The sequence below is a fragment of the Mya arenaria genome, chromosome 12 (genome assembly GCF_026914265.1).
Source record: "Mya arenaria isolate MELC-2E11 chromosome 12, ASM2691426v1".
Lineage (NCBI taxonomy): Eukaryota > Metazoa > Mollusca > Bivalvia > Myida > Myidae > Mya > Mya arenaria.
The window spans coordinates 56123208-56131138 of NC_069133.1; the positions used below are offsets into that span (position 1 = coordinate 56123208).

At 40.9% G+C, this 7931-nt stretch overlaps 1 long non-coding RNA gene across 1 annotated transcript; it reads right to left on the minus strand.

The window, feature by feature from the left end:
• Positions 1 to 1844: 1844 nt before the first annotated feature.
• Positions 1845 to 6920, minus strand: LOC128212152 (uncharacterized). Its single transcript, XR_008257396.1, has 5 exons — positions 6838 to 6920; positions 4722 to 4867; positions 3990 to 4275; positions 3670 to 3773; positions 1845 to 2035 (listed from the first exon to the last, which is right to left on the minus strand). It is a non-coding gene; the product is annotated as an uncharacterized LOC128212152 (long non-coding RNA).
• Positions 6921 to 7931: the final 1011 nt, after the last annotated feature.

Below are 7931 nucleotides of genomic sequence, written 5' to 3' on the forward strand. Positions count from 1 at the left end.
TCCGGTCCATCTCTTCTTGTGACTGGGTCCTAGCATCTGTGCTCTGACCTCCTCCTCTTGTGACTGGGTCCCAGCATCTGTGCTCTGACCTCCTCCTCTTGTGACTGGGTCCCAGCATCTGTGTCCTGACCTCCTCCTCTTGTGACTGGGTCCCAGCATCTGTGCTCTGACCTCCTCCTCTTGTGACTGGGTCCCAGCATCTGTGCCCTGACCTTCTCCTCTTGTGACTGGGTCCCAGCATCTGTGTCCCGACCTCCACCTCTTGTGACTGGGTCACAGCATCCCTGTCCCTACCTCCTCTAGTGACTGGGTCCCACTATCTGTGTCCTGACCTCCTCCTCTTGTGACTGGGTCCAAGCATCTGTGTCCTGACCTCCTCCTATAGTGACTGGGTCCCAGCATCTGTGTCCTGACCTCCTCCTCTTGTGACTGGGTCCCAGCATCTGTGTCCTGACCTCCTCCTCTAGTGACTGGGTCCCAGCATCTGTGTCCTGACCTCCTCCTCTTGTGACTGGGTCTCAGCATCTGTGTCCTGACCTCCTCCTCTAGTGACTGGGTCCCAGCATCTGTGTCCTGACCTCCTCCTCTTGTGACTGGGTCCCAGCATCTGTGTCCTGACCTCCATATCTTGTGGCTGGGTCCCAGCATCTGTGTCCTGACCTCCTCCTCTTGTGACTGGGTCACAGCATCCCTGTCCCTACCTCCTCTAGTGACTGGGTCCCAGCATCTGTGTCCTGACCTCCTCCTCTTGTGACTGGGTTCCAGCATCTGTGTCCTGACATGCTCCTCTTGTGACTGGGTCCCAGCATCTGTGTCCAGACCTCCTCCTTTTGTGACTGGGTTACAGCATCTGTGTCCCGACCTCCTCCTCTTGTGACTGGGTCCCAGCATCTGTTTACCGACCTCCACCTCTTGTGACTGGGTCCCACTATCTGTGTCCTGACCTCCTCCTCTTGTGACTGGGTCCAAGCATCTGTGTCCTGACCTCCTCCTATAGTGACTGGGTCCCAGCATCTGTGTCCTGACCTCCTCCTCTTGTGACTGGGTCCCAGCATCTGTGTCCTGACCTCCTCCTCTAGTGACTGGGTCCCAGCATCTGTGTCCTGACCTCCTCCTCTTGTGACTGGGTCTCAGCATCTGTGTCCTGACCTCCTCCTCTAGTGACTGGGTCCCAGCATCTGTGTCCTGACCTCCTCCTCTTGTGACTGGGTCCCAGCATCTGTGTCCTGACCTCCATATCTTGTGGCTGGGTCCCAGCATCTGTGTCCTGACCTCCTCCTCTTGTGACTGGGTCACAGCATCCCTGTCCCTACCTCCTCTAGTGACTGGGTCCCAGCATCTGTGTCCTGACCTCCTCCTCTTGTGACTGGGTTCCAGCATCTGTGTCCTGACATGCTCCTCTTGTGACTGGGTCCCAGCATCTGTGTCCAGACCTCCTCCTTTTGTGACTGGGTTACAGCATCTGTGTCCCGACCTCCTCCTCTTGTGACTGGGTCCCAGCATCTGTTTACCGACCTCCACCTCTTGTGACTGGGTCCCAGCATCTGTGTACAGACCTCCTCCACTTGTGACTGGGTCCCAGCATCTGTGTCCCGACCTCCACCTCTTGTGACTGGGTCCCAGCATCTGTGTCCCGACCTCCTCCTCTTGTGACTGGGTCCCAGCATCTGTGTCCAGACCTCCACCTCTTGTGACTGGGTCCCAGCATCTGTGTCCCGACCTCCACCTCTTGTGACTGGGTCCCAGCATCTGTGTCCCGACCTCCACCTCTTGTGACTGGGTCCCAGCATCTGTGTCCCGACCTCCACCTCTTGTGACTGGGTCCCAGTATCTGTGTCCTGACCTCCACCTCTTATGACTGGGTCCCAGCATCTGTGTCCCGCCCTCCACCTCTTGTGACTGGGTCCCAGCATCTGTGTCCCGCCCTCCACCTCTTGTGACTGGCTCCCAGCATCTGTGTCCCGACCTCCTCCTCTTGTGACTGGCTCCCAGCATCTGTTACCCAAGCCATGCTCTCATCCAAGACTGTGAAGCCCTGTAGGTAGAAGTCTTTGTCAGTAACACATACAGAAATAGGTTACTAGGCAAACCTTCACATGTTTATTGAACCAAATGAAATGCAAACGTCTGTATCAACCAAGTTAACCAATAGGAACCGTAACCTTATTCTTCATTGAACCAATTAAAAAATTCAAATAAGATTTATATCAATTACATGTGTGTATATAAGAAAACTGCTCTATTACAACCGAGAAATAAAACATGAATTACATGATCACACATGATTCTTTAATAATGAAATTCCCTTTTTGTTTTATGTAAAATTACTCCTTTTCCCTTTTATATTACGAATTCGCAGAATTTTTTTAAAGCTTGAACACTATTATTCCACAAATTATGAACACATTGTCTGTTGATTTATTAAACACCCGAAACCCTAATCAAGATAGTTTTGTTTTTTTATATCATCATTTGTTTAAAGTCACTATAACATCCATTTGATACTGTAATGGCCATATCTATGGGTTCATCTCTAAATCCATCCACCAAAGAAAATCCTGCAAAATATCATTCAAAACCTCATTATAACGCGTAATGTCTTAAATTATGATGTAAATCGTATGAAAACTTTTACATACATTCAAGAAAGCATTAAACATATTAACAAATGCTACCTAAATGAGGAGAAACAAGGTATTTAAGTTAACTACTTGAGGGTATACATTATAACCGAAAGCATTTTGTTGTGTGCCGACACCTTTATGCAAACCTTCACTTCTTTACTTTCACTTTTCCTAACTTTTAAATTTGCACGAACACAGATTGACTGTTTCGACAACTTTTTATGTCTTGGAATGAGCTATTTTTTGTGAAAACAAACACTTTAAGAAAATTGAAATTTTTGGCCTTGTTTCAAACAATTGAGATCTGTTGTATTGTAAGTATTACCTTATATGAGTGAATTGAAGGCATTGATACCAAAATCAGCTGATTCTGAGACAAAAATGAAAAAACCTGACAAAGCTGTCAATCTGTTAGAGTACAACTTTAAGTGTGTATCAAAGCTCTTAAAAACTGTCCTGCAACAGCAATTTAAAGGCAGTGATATTCAACAATGGAAACTTAAGGCCCTCTAGTGAGACAGCTACCTTTTCTGAGAAATGGATCCCTTGTCCCTGATTTAGTCCCTTCACACCATTTAAAATGAGTTTAATAGAGTTTTATGATAGAAATACTTTAAATGTTCAATAAAAATCATGCATTTCAATATTTGAATAATGAGAACAAATGAGAATTATTAATCTAGCTTTTAAAATAGATAGACAACCATGAGCTTCAAAGTGGTGATTAAAGACAAACAAATAAACCTTGTACAACAGTGTTTACTTTCTTATCTGTATCCCTTTCTTACATACTCCATCTGCCCTTACCCAAGAAAAGAAATTAATGTCCACAAGGTGTCTTATGATCCAGGAGAATCCTGTTTACCTATCTGATTTTAAAGCATTCTAATGGCTTTCTACACATCATGATTCCTCAATTTGTATCTAGTCTCCAAAGGTGTCACAGTTGTGATACCACTAAGTAACTTTTTGTAAAAATTACATAAAAAGCTCAAACTCAGGAAGTCTGGTGGAGTTTGCCATCCTGGAAACAAACAAAGCTCACCATGCTGCTAAGGAGTCTGATTTTATTCATTGCCGCAGTTCAGCTGAAGATGTGGATTCCAAATGAGGAAGACCTGCCTGGTGCACCGGAACTTACGCCAGTATCTGCAAAAGAAGGGTGTAAATCTGGGAAACAGCATAGTCAATTTGAGAAAATTCTTAACTTATATAAGTAGTCTACAAGTATGAACCTTATACAATGATTAGAAGTGCCAAAATCTGAATTTAAGAATTATTAAACAAACAATGTTTGGTCTAGGATCTAAACTTGAATTTAGATGCTAAAACTGTGAGTTTTGATCAAAACAAGTGCACACTTACAGCGAGTGCAAAGATGGCAAGGGAGCCACAATAAACACGTTTCTTGGTTCTGGGTTTAGGGAAATGCCTGCTGGAATAACAAAGGCAAATGTGCTTCTCACATATATGGATATCTCAGCTACTGCAAGAAGTCATATGCAGAGACTTGATGATAAGGCCAGTAGAAACACCATTAAACTCAATGAGGATCATCAGACATGGCAGCTAAGCGCCAGCTTGTCACTGAGCACAAAGGTAAATGTGGCATCGGAAATCCAAATCACTCCAGCCTGTCAGTGGATGGCTGCTGTAATTCAAAGCACATGGTTTCTTCATGCAAACCTGGACAAGCTGCTTCTAAAGTCTATAGTGTAGCTATTGAAAATCACACAAGTCACAAGTACGAGTATCACAGTGGTGACAAGCTGTGCTGGGCGGGTGCTTAATTGCCCAACACAAACTATGAAGTAGTATGAAGTTCAATGTCCATGTAGCTATGCATTCTGTATAGCAAGTCTGCAATACATGGAGCCACCTTCAGAATAAAAGATGGCTCATGCAATTGCAGAAGAGTTGTGAAAGGAAGATACTAGCTCTTACACTGACAACTGCCCTTAGAATGCAGATTTTCTATGTACCTGGAATGTATGTAAGAAAGCTGACCCACAGTATCCTGGATCTAGGCAAATAAGAATTATAAAAAGATTGAGAAAGATTGGTAGAAGCAACATATGGACCTGATTTACTGCTCACCTTAAGTTTGTAAGGCTTCATGCAATTCAGTGCTACTCTGGAAACTACTGTCACTGACAGACGAGTCTCTCGTCTGTGAGGGGAAAGGTGGCTCAGGTGACCGGTGGTACCACTCTGCATTTCTGCCAACACACAACATCAGATACCTGAAAATGACCATGAGCTCATGGAAACTTTACTTGAAATATGCCTACAAAAGAGTGAGGCAATCATTACATGAGTACTGTCAAAAATGCAGAAACATGTAACTTTGGTCGTTCTTTGGGTCAGACACTGATGACTGAAAAACTAACTAGATATGTCTGTTAAGGAAAAATAACAACTATAAATTGGAAGCCTTGTTACCCAAAGCATGTAGTTACTTGATAGCAGCCTTAAAAAAGGTAGAAAACGTCCCGAAAAGTATAAACACTTAAACATTTATCAATCAATCAGTCAATCAATGAACCTATCTTACACAAGCCATGGGAGATACTTAAAATATAATTTGATGAATTAGGTAGGTTGGATAGTTGGGACCACATATCCAAGGTCTTAATTCTTTGAATAGTCAAGCTGACAATGTATTAAATTATCTTTTTTAAAATTTAAATTTATCACCCCAGTAACTATATGCCTTCCTCTTCCTTGTCAGAGGCAGTCCTGGTTAAGATTATGTTGTATCCACACAATATTATCCTTGTAACCTGGGTATGGAACAACAAAATAGCTTTAGCAAAAGTAATGCAATACTAGATCAATCGCCCAATCTTCCCCAAATTTTCTACTATTCTATGCATACCATATATATCACTGTGTATAGAACACTAGCAAAGATAGGATGCAGGCAAAAAAAACACGAGAAAAATCATGGAAACAAAATTCATACAATAGGACTCAGTGAAAAATGTCAGTCGGCAGCCACCGTATTTGTTTTGACGAATTGTATTGAATAAAGGAATGGCAAAGTTTATAAAATAGTACAGTCCATGTACATAAATGATAAAAATATTCAAATAACAATGACACAAAGTGGTACAAAGCTGATTAATGGTTAATTGCATTACTGTATTAAATAATTAATAATCAGGAATTTCATTCTGTCATCCTGATGTCCCTCTCCTCTAAACCCTCAATTGTTTTGCTGTCGTTGCGAATAGTAAAAGCAATTGTATACTTATGTAAATGTTCTCAACACTTTAGGCGAAGTATTTCAAACATGTGGTATAATGGAAGGAACAACACTGTCATCGCAACAGTTTGTACTATAGCAATAGTATAGAAAGGCTGCTGGCGTTAGATAGAGGGAGTTTTTCACACCTTCACACTTTGACAGTGCACATTCACGCAACATCACAGTATAAATGTCTATATATTTTTAATACAGAAGCATACAATGTAAAATCTACCCTAAAATTTTGAAACTTAGAATGAACAAATGATTGATTGTTGTTGTCTGCTGATGCTATTACTAGCAGCTAAACCTGCCCAATTTTCCACTGATCCATCAATCGATTTGAGTAATGTCCCGTTGAAGTGAAATGTAAACATTAAAGACCTTTCCTCCAATTATTTCTCCATTTATGCAATTTCAGCCAGAAAACAATGTCAAAGTCTAATACTATACACTTAACAAAACTTATAAGTATACAGGTATAAATATGCTCATATCTCAGTAAATACTGGCCTGATTTGGCTGAATTTTTCAACAAGTATTGCTTAGATATACGGTATGTTGTTTTATTTATTACATTTTATAAACGGTCAGATTTAAACAAACAATCAACACACTGAAAATATAGAGCTATTGATATTGCATGTCAGCCACAAAAACATTTCTTGATCTAATCTGTAAAAACTTTCAATTCAAATTCATAATCACACATTTTGATTTACCCTATAAAAACCTACTCAATATCAAAGCCTAAGAAATGCTCAATGGAGCAAAGACAATAGCTTATCTGCATTTTGTTAGTTGAATAAGGAAAATATAACAACAATTATTAAAGCTGGTTACATTTTGTGTGCATTGTCCCTGGCAACATGTGTACGTATGAATATCTTGAACAGTTTTAGAGTTATGGCCCAGGATCAACAACAAAACCAAGGCTAAGACAACTAATATTTGCATCCCTACCTTTGTAGCAACAAGACCTCGAACAATGTTGGCTATTACTTCTGGCCCCTGCCACTGGCTGCAGCCCATTTCTGTCCTGGCCTCTCATCCCTGGGAAGATTCAAGTCCATGTTGTCACTAATGCTGCTACTGCTGGAACCAACATTATAACTGTTGCTGTTTAGTCTACAATGTTGGACACGATAGTATCAACTTCATCATACGGTAATCACCATAAAAGTCAACTCTAAATATCTAAATATCCAAATATATTCATCATTTAAGCATGTGACTATTAAGTGTGTATTTCTATCCTTATAAATACGAAATGTCCAAATGAAAACTTGTGTATTGTCATTGAAGAAGCTACAGAGTAGTTTAAAGCATTCAAATGAACATGTTAGTTTTCACTAGTTGTTTGATTGTGCACTCTTGAGGTGATACATGTATGAATCACTCAAGTGTCTGTTTCTTAAGAAGAAACCAGTACTGATGTCCTCTTTAAGAAGCCATGACCAGCCATACTACTATAGACCACTTTCACATGTCTGCTAAACTACTGATAACAATGTATTTTTTCGTCTAAGCACCATGTTCCATGGGTATCAGTAGCTCATATATAATAGCATGAAAAAAGGTCTCTGAGAGCTGTTTATTAACCTTAAGCTATATATCATTAATTCACATCAGGACAGTTACTTGAACACACACAGTTTTCCCCTTCATATTATCTATGGAAGTTTTATCCACCTGCAAGGTTTCATGCATTAGTTTTTACCAGGACTAGATAGCTAATTTTTACAAGCACATACACATAAAACTACACTTTCTCCATTATTAGCACGATCGTTTCTTAAATATATCCAGTCTGTGCTGATGTTACATAAACACTACATTACAATACCTTCCTGATAATCATTGCTATCCCTGTTGTGTACGAGATTTGGCTAGATTCCTATGTCCCCTGAATATTACATGCACTTAAAACACATACCTAAGCTTTAAGACAAAGTATCCTACCTCTGTCATCATCACCGTATCCCTGCTCCATGAACCCATCTTGTACAGTTTCCATACGCCTGAACATAATCTTTTCAATCAACTTTGGCCTGCTT